Source organism: Puma concolor, chromosome A3, assembly GCF_028749965.1.
Source record: "Puma concolor isolate L17-30 chromosome A3, mPumCon1.1.hap2, whole genome shotgun sequence".
NCBI classification, from domain to species: domain Eukaryota; kingdom Metazoa; phylum Chordata; class Mammalia; order Carnivora; family Felidae; genus Puma; species Puma concolor.
In genome coordinates this window covers 60668633-60684958 of record NC_141669.1, presented here as the reverse complement: position 1 = coordinate 60684958, position 16326 = coordinate 60668633, and positions in this window count along the sequence as shown.

Genomic DNA, 16326 nt, shown 5'->3' with positions numbered 1-16326 from the left:
ATGTGTTTGTGTTGAGTTCATTCCTAGGAGTGGAATTGCTGGCTTATAAAGTATGACCCAGCTTTTATGGATGGTGCCAACAGTTTTCCCAAGTGGTTGTACCAATTTCTACTGCTTCCAGCAATGTATAAGCATTCCTGTTGCTCCAAATCTGTCGCCATCGCTTGTTATTTTTCCATCGTTTTCTCCTAGTCGTTCTGAGTGGTGAATGCTGAACAGTATTACTTTTACAATTAAAAGGAAAATCACACATATTTATATAAATGTCAAGGTATATTTAGGAAGGTAGGGGAGGAACTAGCTACATGGCTAGACTTTCAAAATAATTCAACAAATGTTTATTGCATTCCTGCTACTCTTGGGACATTGTACTAAGCTAATTAGGGATATAGACCCTCCCCATCAAGAAGCTCAGCAAAAACAAAACAAAACAAAAAAACAAACAAGAAAACCCAAACAAAACCAAATAGAAACAAAAACCAAACACACCAAAATTCAGCCGGTTAGGAAGGTGAGATGTGGAGGGGTGCCTGAGTGGCTCCATCGGTTAAGTGTATGACTTTGGCTCAGGTCATGATCTCACGGTTTGTGAGTTTGAGCCCCGCGTCAGGCTCTGGGCTGACAGCTCAGACAGAGCCTGGAGCCCGCTTCAGATTCTGTGTCTCCCTCTGTCTGCCCCTCCGCTCTTTGCACTCTGTCTCTCGCACTGTCTCAAAAATAAACATTAAGAAAAAAAGGTGAGATGTGGAAACAAATAAGTATGATATATTTTAACAAAGGAACAAAGATGAGGAAGCAATCAACTCTGGGGATGTTAGGGAAAAGCTGACTAACTTTTGCTTTTCTTCAAGATAGATGGAGCTTATGCTTCATCATCTCCAAAAAGGTTCCAGGACCTCCCTGAAGCTGACTTCCGTGGCTCCTCTGTGTTACTTTGGTCGTGGTGTTAGTCATGGTGTACTAGAATTTGTCTATCTGTGTCTGTTTCTCTTGCTAGTTCATAGGCTGAGGTCAGGGGTGATCATTCACCTTTATATCCTGAACACTAGCACAGTGCCTGACCTCAAGTGGGAGCTAGATAACTACTGAATGAAAAAAGGGACTAAGATCTAAAAACCACTACCATATCTTTCCATTTCTAGTCCAAGGACTTAGCCAGTCCTTATATAGGGTTCACTCTACAGAATGAAGAATTAGTAGATTAAAACACAGTAAAGTTATAGCATCCCTTTAAAATTAAAATTTAGCAACAAAGAATCCATTTTCATTTATTAACCCAGCCAAGAGTTTCATAAAGGACAAGTGAAGTAGGAGGCCTAATGCTATGCTGATTGAATTATAATTTGAACAGTCTCATTTTCTAATAAAAATGTTCAATGGGGATGTCTTCAAAGACAAAATATTAATGTCAGCCTACAAATATCACTTAATATGGTAAGAAAAATTCCTTTCACGAGGTTTCAATTTCTATGTAATTCATAGCTTGATTCTTTCTTACAAGCTTTTAGCAATACGTACAAATTGTCTTAAAAATATTTCTGCCTTTAACACAATAAAATTTTAAGACACTATTTTGGAGATATAATCATAAAAACTATAAATAGAGTTTTATATACCAAGATGTTACTTCCAACATTATTTTTTTTTTATTTTTTTTATTTTTTTTTCAACGTTTTTATTTATTTTTGGGACAGAGAGAGACAGAGCATGAACGGGGGAGGAGCAGAGAGAGAGGGAGACACAGAATCGGAAACAGGCTCCAGGCTCTGAGCCATCAGCCCAGAGCCTGACGCGGGGCTCGAACTCACTGGACTGCGAGATCGTGACCTGGCTGAAGTCGGACGCTTAACCGACTGCGCCACCCAGGCGCCCCACTTCCAACATTATTGATATTAGTTAAACAAAAAAAGAAGGTGAGGGAACGTTTGATGTGCCACAAGCCTAGCTAAGCAGAATATGATATTCACGGTAAGGTTTTGGGTTAGAGTGGAAAAAATACCCTTGGAGGCAGAGAGAGCAGGGTTCAAATCCCCTAAAATTCTCACTTTACCACCTGAGAGCTGTACAATTGATTTCAGACTTTTGTTTTATAAAGTGATTATAATGGTAACTTACTATTATGGTTGATGTGAAGATTATATCAATAGAAAAGGATTTCTATTAGTGATAGCTATTATTGACATATCTACTAAAATGATGTTTGTGAAGAGGAAACCCCTACAGTGGAGTGAAATCATGCCAGCATTTGATTTTCTGAATTCGATTGTACCTGTGAGGCAATATCTCCACTGCTTTCCTAGGAAAGACAGTGGATGCAATAAACCATAAAACAGTACAAGCACGTTAACAAAATTTATCAAAAGCCCAAGTGAATTCTTTTAAATAGTTTGCCTAGCATTGGAAGAAAGATATGGAACATCTTGTTCCAATTGCAATTATTTCATCAAAGTCCTGGAGGAAAAAACTGATAGAATTATGGGAATTTTTCCTTTAGATTTTATTTGGTATTTAAATTTCCCATAATCACACATTTCATAGTTTGAAATAAATCTTATTAAAATAAATTGAAAGGAAGAGGCAACGATGGCACAAAAATATATACAGAAGAGTTTTAAGAGGAAAAAATTATGGTTTAAAAAGAATCCTGTCATTATTGATGTCACAAATGGTCCAAAGGGCTGAAAAAAAACCTTCCAAATACTCTTTTGTTACTTGATGTTCACAATATTTATATGCAATCACATTAGTGAAATGCTGAGGAACAAAGAAGGGAATCTACTTTCATAGAATCAAGAGACTAATATGAGTTTCCCATATTATTATTACTCAGAATCAAGAAAGAAGTATGGGGACTTTGTTCTTAAAACCAGGAGAATCATTCTCAGCAAGATAAATAAATTAACGTATAAAGTTAAACTGTTTACTGTTTATACCAATGTTGATGGTCAGAGTAATAGCTGCTTCTCCACTAATTGTTTCATGTTTTTCTTTTGGAGTTATTTACAGGTGTGGCTTACTTTCCTAAATATTTATTTTCACAAAAATTTTTAGCCTAGTGGAATAGTTTCTTTCCCTTTAACAAGAAGCAAAGTTGTTTGGTAATAATGTGTTCTATGTTACAAGAAAACTGATTTGGGGAGTTATTTAAATCACTCCTTGGCATAATAAAGATATAAATTCTTACCATTTCATGCTAATAAAGACTTTAGAAACAGTATTTTACAGTGAATATGTTACTCAATTTATTGCATTGAAATGAATTGTGAGACATTTCTAAGAATTTATATAAATCTAAAAGATAAATTATATATTTAGGTATTACATACTCAAATATGATTCCACATCAGCATCCACATTTTAAAAATCTTACCATAAATTACCTGAAATGTAATCTTATAATCTTGAAGTTGTTAATGGATGGGCAAAAGCTTTTTGAATCCCACATACAACATATTCCATTTGCAACATTTTTCAAAAATTTGTAAGAAAGAATCAGGCTATGAATTACATAGAAATTGAAACCTCGTGAAAGGAATTTTTCTTACCATATTAAGTGATATTTGGAGGCTGACATTAATATTTTGTCTTTGAAGACATCCCCATTGAACATTTTTATTAGAAAATTCTTTCCCTTTTAAAGTGCTGATTATGTTACAGTTTTTGGATTCTGTGGCATTTCTTTGTGTTAGATAAGCACACTGCTCATCTGTTTCGGCAAATAGTTGTTCCATACATCAAACTATGTGGGAGATGGGAATGACAAACCTGGGAAGATCAGCAAAGCAATACCTGCTTGGGGAAACCTCAGATCTGTCAAGTGAATTGTGATACTGATTAGAAGCAAATGGCCATTTTATTGAATAAGTAATAAGTTCTATTTTTAGTAATGATAGTATTACTGTACTAATATTTTTATATTACACTGTAAAATGTACATTATGTTCCCCCTTCTAGAATAAAATTAATCTGTACCTTTTTTTGACTATATTATTGCCCCCTGTACTAAATATTGATATATCGTAACTTCTTACAAATTGTGTTTCTGTGCTTTTAACACAGCACACTTTGTCTACAAGAGCATGCTACACATTGTTAGTCACGTTCAATTATGACCCCCAATCACATCAAGGTAAGAGTAGAAATCCTGTAAATGGACAATTAAGTATTAAAAAGTGTACGCATAGGTAAAGAGTTCAAATAAATTTGAATTATTTATTGTATTTATGTAGATGAATAACACAACTCTCCAAATTTTCTTGAAGGTAAATTTTATTTGAAAAATAGAAAATAGGGGTGCCTGGGTGGCTCAGTTGGTTGAGTGTCTGACTTCGTCTCAGGTCATGATCTCGCAGTCTGTGAGTTCAAACCCTGCATCAGGCTCTGTGCTGACAGCTCAGAGCCTGGAGCCTGCTTCGGATTCTGTGTCTCTCTCTCTCTCTGCCCCTCCCCCGTTCATGCTCTGTCTCTCTCTCTCTGTCAAAATAAATAAACAAACAAACAAACAAACAAACAAACATTAAAAAAATTTAAGAAAAATAGAAAATCATTGCAATTATTCCTGTATCCTATTCCCTTTCCTACTGTATTTTTAGTTAATACAGAATTGCTCTTTTTTTTTTTTTTCCAATGCATGCTGTGAAAATTAACAGAAGTTCCAGGTGGTTGGAGACAAATGTAATAGGATGTCCTGGGCCCTGGCTAAGTCCCAAAACTGTGCACAGAAGGTGGTAAGTTCACATATTCTAAATTCAGCAACCACCCGTGGTTAGGCCAGCCTACTAAGAAATGTTAGTACAGTGAAGCAGCCTACCATCAAACATTCCCCAAACCACCTCGTTCCTAATCCCTGAAGTACAAGAGTGAGTTGGGGCACCTGGGCGGTTCAGTTGGTCAAGTGGCCAACTCTTGAAATTCCTCGGGTCATGATCACATGGTTAGTGAGATCAAGCCCCATGCTGGGCCCTGTGCTGACAGCATGGACCCTGGTTGGGATTCTCTTTCTCCCTCTCTCTGCCTCTCTCTCTCTCTCTCTCTCTCAAAATAAATAAATAAGCATTAAAAAAAAATCAGCAGGGGCGCCTGGGTGGCGCAGTCGGTTGAGCGTCCGACTTCAGCCAGGTCACGATCTCGCGGTCCGTGAGTTCGAGCCCCGCGTCAGGCTCTGGGCTGATGGCTCAGAGCCTGGAGCCTGTTTCCGATTCTGTGTCTCCCTCTCTCTCTGCCCCTCCCCCGTTCATGCTCTGTCTCTCTCTGTCCCAAAAATAAATAAACGTTGAAAAAAAAAATTAAAAAAAAAATCAGCAAAGAAGCCTTTTGTGAAGAAGGTTATTTGAAGTAGAATATTACCCTATTCCCTTCCTTCATCCCGTTCTCACTGTAAGGGAAGAGATAGAGGTGTTTCCTCCTCTCAAAGTCTAGAGAAGAGACCTTAAGAGAATTGCTTATAAAGTTTAGAGATGCTCAACCTTCCTACTTTACTAGGTTCTTATAAAGTTTAGAGATGCTCAACCTTCCTACTTTACTAGGTTGGAGACGGGCGATATTTCACTTTTTACCTCTCCTGGACCACACAACTTAACGTTCTGAGGAGAGGGAGCAGCAGAGAGATGGCCTAGAGGAGGGAAGGGACATGGCAGTACCCTCAGCCCTCTCTAAGATAGGCTGCTAGTTGGACCCCTTGTGGAAGAGGGCAAGTAGGTATGCTTCAAGGGACCGGGCAGCAGGGAGTCGCCCCAGGGATCCTTGCCAGTGAAGGGGCCAGAACTTGGATCCTCTCCAGTATAGAGAGTGTCAGAAGTCTGACATGGTCAATTAGGGAAGCAGCAGCATCCTATAGAGAGGGAATTGCAACCTTCCTATATAGGAGCCATATAAGAGATCTACTTCCCCATTCCAACTCTTGCCCTCACATCGGAAGGGAAGTACCAGAAAGAAGGAGAGGGAAAGGTGTAAAGATATGAGCACTCCTGTTCTCAAAGTCACTTCCTCCCCTGCCCCTTACACATACTCCAAGCCACTAATGACAAACTTGTCTGCCTTTCTCTGGAAGGGAGGAAAAATAATTTTTAATTCAGTTTGAAGCTTAATTGAAAATGAACAGAACTGAACCTTACTTGCCAGAATGAGATGATCCTAATAACTTGAAGAGGCTGATAAATGGAATCAAGCCAAAGTGTGATATTAAGAAAGTTTACACCCAGTAAGAAAATGGTAGGGCCATAGCACAATTAGTGGGGGGCGGGGATTATCAGAAAAATAAAGCCATTTCATATTTATACCCCGACGAATTCAGAGTCCTTAACGAAGTGGTTACAGAAGGGGTGCCTGGGTGGCTCAGTTGGTTAAGCGTCTGATTTCAGCTCAGGACATGATCTTGCAGTTTGTGGGTTTGGCTCAAGACATGATCTTGTGGTTTGTGGGTTCATGTCCCTCATCAGGCTCTGTGCTGACAGCTCAGAGCCTGGAGCCTGCTTTGGATTCTGTGTCTCCCTCTCTGTCCCTCCCCCATTTGTGCTCTGTCTTGTTCTCTCTTAAAAAAAATAAACATTTAAAAAAAATTTTTAAAAAAAGAAGTAGTTACAAAAGAAAATAGAGTTCTGATTTTTATGAGAGTGGGATGGTTGATTCCGAATAACACAGACTGGTGAGATTGATACCAATTCAAGTAAGAGACTAGAATGGTTTTATTTTTTCTTTTAGTTGAATTGTAACATGCATACAAAAAAAGCATACCATGTTTTGCCTTGATTTTGACAAAGTGAACCTACCTATGAAATTAGCACCAAGATTGGGAAATAGAGCACCACCCCAGAAATAACCACTTAAGTCACCTGTCAGTCACTATCTCTCTCTTCCTCCTAAAATTTCTACTATCTCTATATCTATCAGATTTCTGTATCTGTAGGTTAATTTTGCCTGATTTTATTTTTATGTAAATGAAGTTCTACATCATATATCTTGTGTTTACTTCTTTCAAGTAACATTACATTTGTGAGATGCATCCATGTTGGTGTGTATAGAAGTAAATAAAAACCATTCCTTTTCATTGCAGCATAATATTTTGCTGTTTTAATATACCATGAATTTTATTTATACAAATGGTGTTGGACATTTGGCTTTTTTTCCAGTTGAGGGCTATTACAAAGAGTGCTGCTGGACTTAATTACTAATTATCTAGGACTTTCACATCTATGTTCACGAGAGAGTAATTTTCCTGTCTTATGATGTTCTCACCAACTTTTGAAATCACAGTTATACTGACCTCCCAAAATAGAAGTATTCCTTTCCTGTTCTCTGGAAGATTTTGTGTAACACCCGTGTTTTTCCTGTTGTGTTTGGAAGAATTCACCAGAGAAGCCTTCTGTGTCTGGTGTTTTATTTGTGGGAAAGCTTAAAATTATGAATTTAATTTTTGTTTATGGATACAGAACTACTCAGATTTTTCCCCCTCTTTTTCCACTCTGGGAAATTGTATATTTCTAGGAATTTGTTCATTTCATTGACATATAGTTGTTTATAATGTCCTCTTACTATATCCTTTTTATTTATTTATTTATTTATTTATTTATTTATTTATTTATTTTTATTTTCAACTTTTATTTTTGAGAGACAGAGACAGAGCACCAGCTGGGGAGGGACAAAGAGGGAGACACAGAATTGGAAGTAGGCTTCAGGCTCTGAGCTGTCTACTCAGAGCCCGATGCAGGGCTCAAATCCACGAACCGTGAGATCATGACCTGAGCCAAAGTCGGAAGCGCAACAGACTGAGCCACCCAGGTGCCCCTATATTATTATTATTTTTTTAATTGAGGTATAATTGATATAACATTATATTAGTTTTAGCTGTACAGTGTAATGATTCAATATTTGTATATATTGCAAATTGATCACCACAATAACTCCAGGTCACAACTTAACATTCATCACCATGCGTAGTTAAAATGTTTTTCCTTGTGATGAAAGCTTTCAAGCTACTCTCCTACCTACTTTCAAATATGCAATACAGTGTTATTAACTATAGTCACCATGTTGTACATTACATCCTTGTGATTTATTCATTTTATAACTGGAAATTTGTACATTTTGACCCCTTTTACTCATATTGCCTATCCCCCACTCTTGCATCAGGCAACCACCAATCTGTTCTCTATATCCATGAGCTTGGGTTTGTTGGTATGTTTGTTTAGATTCCATATACAAGTAAAATCATAAGGTATTTATCTTTTTCTGTCTGACTTATTTTACTTAACATAGTGCCCTCAAATTCCATCCTTATTGTTGCAAATAGCAAGATTTCATTCTTTTTTATGGCTGAATAATATTCGTGTGTGTATGTGTGTGTGTGTGTGTGTGTGTGTGTATCACATTGTCTTTATCCATTCATCTATCAGTGGAGATTTAGGTTGCTTTCATGTCTTGGCTATTGTAAATAATGCTGCAATGAACATGAGGCCCATATCTTTTCAACTTAGTGTTTTCGATTTCTTCAAATAAATACCTAGACGTGGAATTGCTGGATCATATGATAGTTGTATTTTTAGTGTTTTGAGGAACCTCTGTATTGTTTTTCATAGTGGCTGCACCGATTTACATTTCCACCAACAGCACACCAGGGTTCCCTTTTCTTCACATCCTTGCTAACATTTGTGATTTCTTGTCTTTTTGAGAATAGCTATTCTGATAGGTGTGAGGTATATATTCTTAATGCTGGTAGGATCTATACTGATTTCTCTCCTGTTCTTGATACTGGTTTTTTGTTCCTTCTTTGTTTCTTTTATTCATCAGTTTTGACAGAGGTCTAAAACTATATTTGTCTTTTCAAAGAACCAACATTTGTCATGAGGGTTTTCTCTATTGTATATGTATTTTATGTTTATTATTTCCTTATTTCTACTTTCTGTGGGTTTAATTTTCCTTTTTTCCTTTGGATATTATTTTTTAGATGAATATATAAATCATTGTTTTTCAAACCTTCTTATTTATTAATACATGCATTAAAAGTTATAAGTTTTCCTTTTACTGCACTCTACAAATTTTGACTATGTAGTATTTTTGTTACAATTTTGGTTGAAAATGTTTTCTAATTTGGGGACACGTGGGTGGCTCAGTCAGTTGAGCGTCGGAGTTGATCTCAGCTCAGGTCTTGATCTCAGGGTAATGATTTCAAGCCCTGCATTGGGCTCCATGCTGGGCATGAACCCTACTTAAAAAAAATTTTTTTTTTCTAATTTCCATTGAGCTGTTTGACCCATGGATTATTTAGAAGTATATTGTTTTGGGGGGACGCCTGGGTGGCTCAGTCAGTTAAGCATCCAACTTCGGCTTGGGTCATGACCTCATGGTTTGTGGGTTTGAGCCCCACATCGGGCTCTCTGCTGACAGCTCAGAGCCTGGAGCCTGCTTCAGATTCTGTGTCTCCCTCTCTCTCTGCCCCTCCCCCACTCGTGCTCTGTCTCTGTCTCTCGAAAATGAATAAACGTTAAAAAAAATTTTTTTAAGTATATTGTTTTTATCTCCAAACATTAGAAAACTTGTAGTTATCATTTTGTAATTGATTTCTAGCTTAATTCCATTATGGTCAGAAAGCATACTCAATTTCCTTATTCCAATCCTTTGCTATTTGTTGAGACTTGCTTTATGGCCCAGCATATGGTCAATTTTAAGAGATGTTCAGGTATACTTGAAAAGAATGCATTTACTTCAGTGACTGGATGCAGTATTGTGATGGTTAATTTTATGTGTCAATTTCACTGTCCTAAGGGATGCCCAGATGGCTGGTAAAATATTATTTTTAGGTGTGTCTGTGAGGGTGTTTCTGGAAGAGATTAGTACTTGATTCAGTAGACTGAAAGAAGAGATCCACCTTCACCAGTTTTAGGGCCTGAATAAAACAAAAAGGGGGACAGAGAGGTGACTTTTCTCTCCCTATTCTTGAGCTGGGGCATCCGTCTTCTCTTGTCCTTGAACATCAGAACTCCTGGTTCTCAGGTCTTGGGACTCTGGGGTTTGTATCAGTGGCCCTTTTCTTAAGCCTTTGACCTTGGACTCAAGTTTACATTGGCTTCCCGGAATTACTTCAGACAGACTGAATTATACCATTGGCTTTCCTGGTTCTCTGTTTTACAAATGGCAGATTGTGGGACTTCTCTGCCTCTATAATTCTGAGTGAGCCAATTCCTATAATAAATCTCCATATATATCTCTATCTCTGTGTCCTATTGATTCTTTTTCTCTGGAGAACCCTGGCTAAGAGAAACATTTTGTGTCAGTTCGATTAAGTCATGTTTATTAAATATGTTAGCCAAATCTTCCAAAATCTGATATTCTGTCTGTTCTGTCAGTCACTGAGAAAGGTGTGTTAAAAATCTTCCCTTCTGACTGTGAATTTGTCCATTTATCCTTTTAGTTCTGTCAATATTCTTTATGATATTTTAAAAGCAAGTTTTCAAAGTTTTCAAAACGTTTTCAATGTTTTAGGAACTTAGAAATTTAGAATTGTTATGCCTTCCTGGTGAATTGACCTTTTATCAGTATGAAATGTCCTCTTTAACTCTAGAAATGCTTTTGCTTTACTGTGTGCTCTTTTAGGTTTCTTGGTAAATGTTTGATAGTATATTTTTTTCCATCTTTTTTCTTTCAACCACTTTGTGTTCCTAAGGTGTATCTCTTGTAAGCAGTATATAGGGTTTTTTTTTTTTAATCCAACCTGATAATCTCTTTTAATTGAATATTTAGTCCATTGACATATTTTAAAATGTTTATTTTGAGAAGAGAGAGACAGAGCATGAGCAGGGGAGGGGCAGAGAGACAGGGAGACACAGAATCCGAAGCAGGCGCCAGGCTCCGAGCTATCAGCACAGAGTCTGACACCAGCTCGAACCCACCAATTGTGAGATCATGACCCAAGCCAAAGTCGGAAGTTTGCCTGACTGAGCCACCCAGGTGCCCCTAGTCCATTTACATTTTAAATAATTACTAAAATACCTGGGTTTAAATCTATCATCTTATTTGTTTTCTATTTTTCCCACTTTCCTATGTTCCCTTTCTTCTCTTTTCTTGCTTTCTTTGGATTTATTTTAAATTATTTTATACCTCCTCCTATTAGCTTGTTAGGTATACATTTTTATTATTCCTTTTGTAGTTACCCTGGAGATAAAAAATATCCTTGAATGTAATACACATGAATACTTTATCACTTTCCAGACAATGTAAGGACTTCAGAGCACTATACTTGCTCCTTTCCTGCCTTTTGTCACATATGTTATATTGTCACATACTTTATATATACAATTGAAATCCCACAATATGTTGTTGTTGTTGTTGTTACTATTACTGTTTTATGTAGTTAATGTTCATTTAGGTTTACCCAGGTTTTTATGCTATTGCTCTTTATTCTTTCTTGCACTTCTATGCTTCTTTCTGGGATTGTGTTCCCTTTTCCTTTCAGTATCTGTTTACTAGTAATAAATCCTTTCAGATTTTGTTGGTCTGGAATGTCTTTATTTTGCTTTCATTTTTTAAAATGTTTATTTTGGGGGTGGGGGGACGCCTGGGTGGCTCAGTCGGTTGAGTGGGCGACTTGGGCTCAGGTCATGAACTCACTGTTTGTGAGTTCCAGCCCACATTAGGCTTCTGTGCTGACTGACAGCTTGGAGCATGGAGCCTGCTTTGGATTCTGTGTTTCCCTCTCTCTCTGCCCCTCCCTCACTCATGCTGTCTCTCTGTCTCTCAAAACTGAATAAAAGTTAAAAAAAAATTTTTTAATGTTTATTTTGGAGAGAGGGAGAGAAAGAAGTTGGGGGGGGGCGGAAGAGAAAGAACATGTGTGTGAGCAGGGGAGGAGCAGAGAGAGGCAGAGAGAGAGAGATTCCCAAGCAGGTGCCATGCTCAGTGAGGAGCCTGATGCGAGGCTCAATCTCATGACCATGAGATCATGACTTGAACCAAAATCAAGAGTCAGACACTTAACCAACTGAACCACCCAGGAACCTCTACTTTCATTTTTGAAGGATATTTCACTGGGTATGGAATTCTCAGTTGGTAGAATCTTTAAAGATGATGTGCCATTGCCTCTCCTACCATTCCATTATTTCTGATGAGAAATCAGCTATCAGTCTCATTCTTATTCCTTTGAAGATACTGTATCTTTTTCTCTGACTACTTTGAAGGTTTTACTTTGCCTTTGGTTTCCAGGGTTTGTGACGTGTGTAGATGTGAATTTTTAATTTTTTAAAGTTCATATCTCTTGAGGTTCATAGCACTTCTTGTGGCTGATATATTTTCAATTTTTAGAAAATTCTTGGCCATTATTTATTCATATACTACTTCTTCCCATTTTCTCTTTCTCCCTTTCATATCTAGAATTCCAATTACATCTAAAATTACACTTTTCACTACATTCCATATATCCCTTATGCTTTTAAAATGTTTTTTTCTGGGTGCCTGGGTGTCTCAGTCTGTTGAGTGTTCAACTCTTGATTTCAGCTCAGGTCATGATCCCATGTTCATGGGATCTAGCCCCACATTGGGCCCCATGCAGAGCATAGAACCTGCTTGAGATTCTGTCTCTGAAAGAAAGAAAGAAAGAAAGAAAGAAAGAAAGAAAGAAAGAAAGAAAGAAAGAAAGAGGAAAAGAAAGATGTCTTTTCTGTCTTTTTTCTTCTCTGTGCTTTAGTCTATGAGCTTATTTAAAAGCAAAATTAGTGCTTATTAGGCAGAGTGTGTTTAATATGAACAAATCATGTCATTGTAACTCATTTTCTTCTTTTCTAAACTAGCAAATCTGTATTATCAGACACATTAGTTACAGTGCCTATCATACCCAGCGTTTCCTTCTAGCAAAGTATTTCATTAAGACATGTAGTACCTTTGGCCAAGACTGAGATATTCTCACTAAATGGGAGTGTAAATTAGTGAGTTAGAAATTTATTAAGTGAGTATACCCAAAGGATACTAATTAATGAATTGCTCCAGCCTTGAGGGTGATTGATTTTGTTTTTATTTTTACTTTTGCTTTTGTTTTTAATACAAAGTTCTCCCCTTGACCTTATTCTATTTAACATTTTTATCACCATCTTTGTTGAAAACATGCTTATCACATTCACTGAGGAAAAACACATTGTTTAGCAGGATCCTACAAATTGGAACAATGGTTAAGTCTAACAAGATAACATTAAAAAAAACTTTATTACAAAAATAATACACGCTCATTGCCAAATATTGAGAAAATTATGCTCTTTTTTACAGTCTATTTTTTTGTGAAAACTACAATTAGGATAATAATACTATTTTTTAAGCAGCATCACTTAGATATCATAAACATTTCCAAATCCTTAAATATTATTTTGCAATATTGTTTTAATATACCATCATTTATTCACCCAATCTCCTCTCAGGATAATGCTTTAATACTACTTTCTAAACTTTTTTTTTTTTTTGCTTAAAAATTATAAGCATTTTTCCAAATCATTAAATATTATTCTCTCAATTGGATGAGTGTACCATTATTATTTAATCAATATGCTATTAGGCAATTAGAACGCTTCCCCCACCACCATATTCTCTAAGATTACCATAAGTATTCTTTTGGCATTATTTTTGGAAAAATATCATAGTTATTACTTTTGATAGCCCCCTAGCAGTGTGTAAGAATCTTGGCCCATTTCCCTGTTGCTTCACCATCAGATATTATGATTTTCAAAGTTCCTGCAAATTTTATAAGCACAAATTAGAGTCTTGCTTTATTATTATTTTCTTTGAATAATGGTAAAGCTGAACATTTTTTCATACGTATATTGACCATTTATATTTATCATTTGGGGGCATTTATATTCATGTCTTTTGTTAATTTTTCAACTAGAGTGTATATCTTAATGTTTCTTAAGAGCTTTATTTTAAAGTTTATTTACTTATTTTGAAAAAGAGAGAGAGAGAGAGAGAGAGAGAGAGAGAGGACAGGGAGAGAGAGAATCCCAAGCAGGCTCTGCACTTTCAGCACAGAGCCAGATGAGGGGCTCAGTCTCACGAATCATCAGATCATGACCTGAGCTGAGATCATGAGTTGTACACTTAACCAACGGAGCTACGTAATGTACCCCTTAAGAGCTTTTATATATTAAGTACATTAACCAATTTTTTGAAGTATGCGTTGCAAATATTTCTTCCAAGTTTGCCATTTGTATTTTATGAACTTTATTTTTTTGGCACAAAGATTTTAATTTTTAAGTTAAGTCCATCAATCATTTTATTGTTTTTGCCTTTCATGTCCTACTTACAAAGATATCCTCCAATTATATAACTTTTTACCTGTATCTTCCATCATATAATATTTAACATGAATAGATTACAGACAAGCTCTTGGGTTCTGAATAACAGTTACATAGTTTCTGGATGAAGGAGCTTAGAGGTTGCTAGCATCAGTGTGGCTAAGACTGCCAAAAAAACCTATTGGGATCTTAGGCTTTGTTACTAAAGCTTCGGGTGTAGAACCAGGAAAGCTATAGTGCCACAACACTGTCAAAGGAATCAAGCGTCAGTGTATGTTTGATTTAGATGTGCTTGAGATTGTTTATTTTACCGGCTAATATTTTAACAGTTGTTGAGGAATCGGTAATCAAAAATACATCCTCATCTTCAATGGAAGACAGATCATTTTCATCGTGAAATGAAGTATACAAAATACAGCTTCAACAGTTTGGTTTTCTTTGAGGTTGTCTGATAAAAACATCAAAGGCATTCTATATTTTTCAGAAAATCTCTCTGCCTCCTGTATTTCCACATCCATTTCCAATAGGCCTAGCACAAGTTTTGCCAACATGTGCTTGACATAGTAGGACTTACTGATACAAGCATTCCTTTTAAAATAAAAATAACAGGGGCGTCTGACTCACTTAGTTGGTAGAACATGTGACTCCTCATCTCACGGTTGTGACTTTGAGCCCCAGGCTGGGTGTAGAGCTTACTTTAAATAAATCAATAAGTAAGTAAGTAACGTAAAAAGACAAGGATACTTACTACTGCCCGCAAACCACACCCCCACCCCCAGTTTTATGCAGTACTGAACCAGTCAAGGAAGTAAAAAAAAAGTTATAAAGATCCAAAATGAAGAAATAAAACTGTCACTATTCGGGATCAGAATTTCATATGCTTTTAACTTAGTCCTTACCTGGGCTATTTCATTAACTGTGTGTATCACCTTCTAAGAATATTGTATGGACATAAGCTAAAGGAGATTTACATGGGAATAATCAGAATAGTGATAAGGCGGGAACTTTTGGGACTATTTCCACTGGGGAAAAGACTCACAGGAAGAAAAAAAGAGCCAAATTACCTTGTCTTGAGCTACTTAAAGGAAAAATTGTTATGCAGAACAAAAATTATTATTTTTTCCTGAAATGCCCAAGTAAGTATAATCAAGGTCAGTAAGAGGGAAGAAAAAGAGAGATATAAGCTCTGGCAGAACTTTTGAGTGTCCAAGTGTTTCAAAACTGGGAGAATTATGCCTTAGGAGGTGGAACATTCTTTGTCACTGGAGGTTTTTAACCAAAGGCTGAGTGATCGTGTGGTTAAGATAACTGTAGGATTCCCTCGTATCATAAGAACTAAAAGCCCACATTTCTTTGTTTTTAAATCTAATTTTTTTAATTCTTTAAAAAAATTTTTTTAACGTTTATTCATTTTTGAGAGACACAGAGAGGGCGTGAATGGGGGAAGGGCAGAGAGAGAGGGAGACACAGAATCCGAAGCAGGATCCAGGCCCTGAGCTGTCAGCACAGAGCCCGATGTGGGGCTTGAACTCACAAACTGTGAGATCAGACCTGAGCTGAAGTCGGATGCTTAAACCAACTGAGCCACCCAGGCACCCCAAAGCCCACATTTCTTGAACACCCACTGTGTGCATGTACTAAGCCACGTGCTATCTCATTTAATTATGGCAACACAAGGAGGGACGTTCTATTTTAACCCCATTTAACAAATGAAACAGAAGCTTGGAGAGTCTGAAGACTTGCCTGGTATCACATAGATGGTAAGTGTAACAGGCCTGGGCAATCTGTTTCCAGAACCCGAACTCTTAACCAATGTACTGAATTGGCTGGAAAGAATGGTTGGCTTCAATAACCTTTAAGATTTTGTCAAATTCTGAGATTGTATAATTTTACGTGGAAAAAAGTCACGCTTAAAGGGATTTATATTAAAGATCAATTTTTTTTTGGCAGTAATGTTAGGTGGCTCCTGTTTTAGTATCTAATCTCTAAGTTATAAATAAAATAAAAGTTACTGAAAATCCACCCATCATTTCTAAATTAGAAAGCTGTTGGATATTCACAT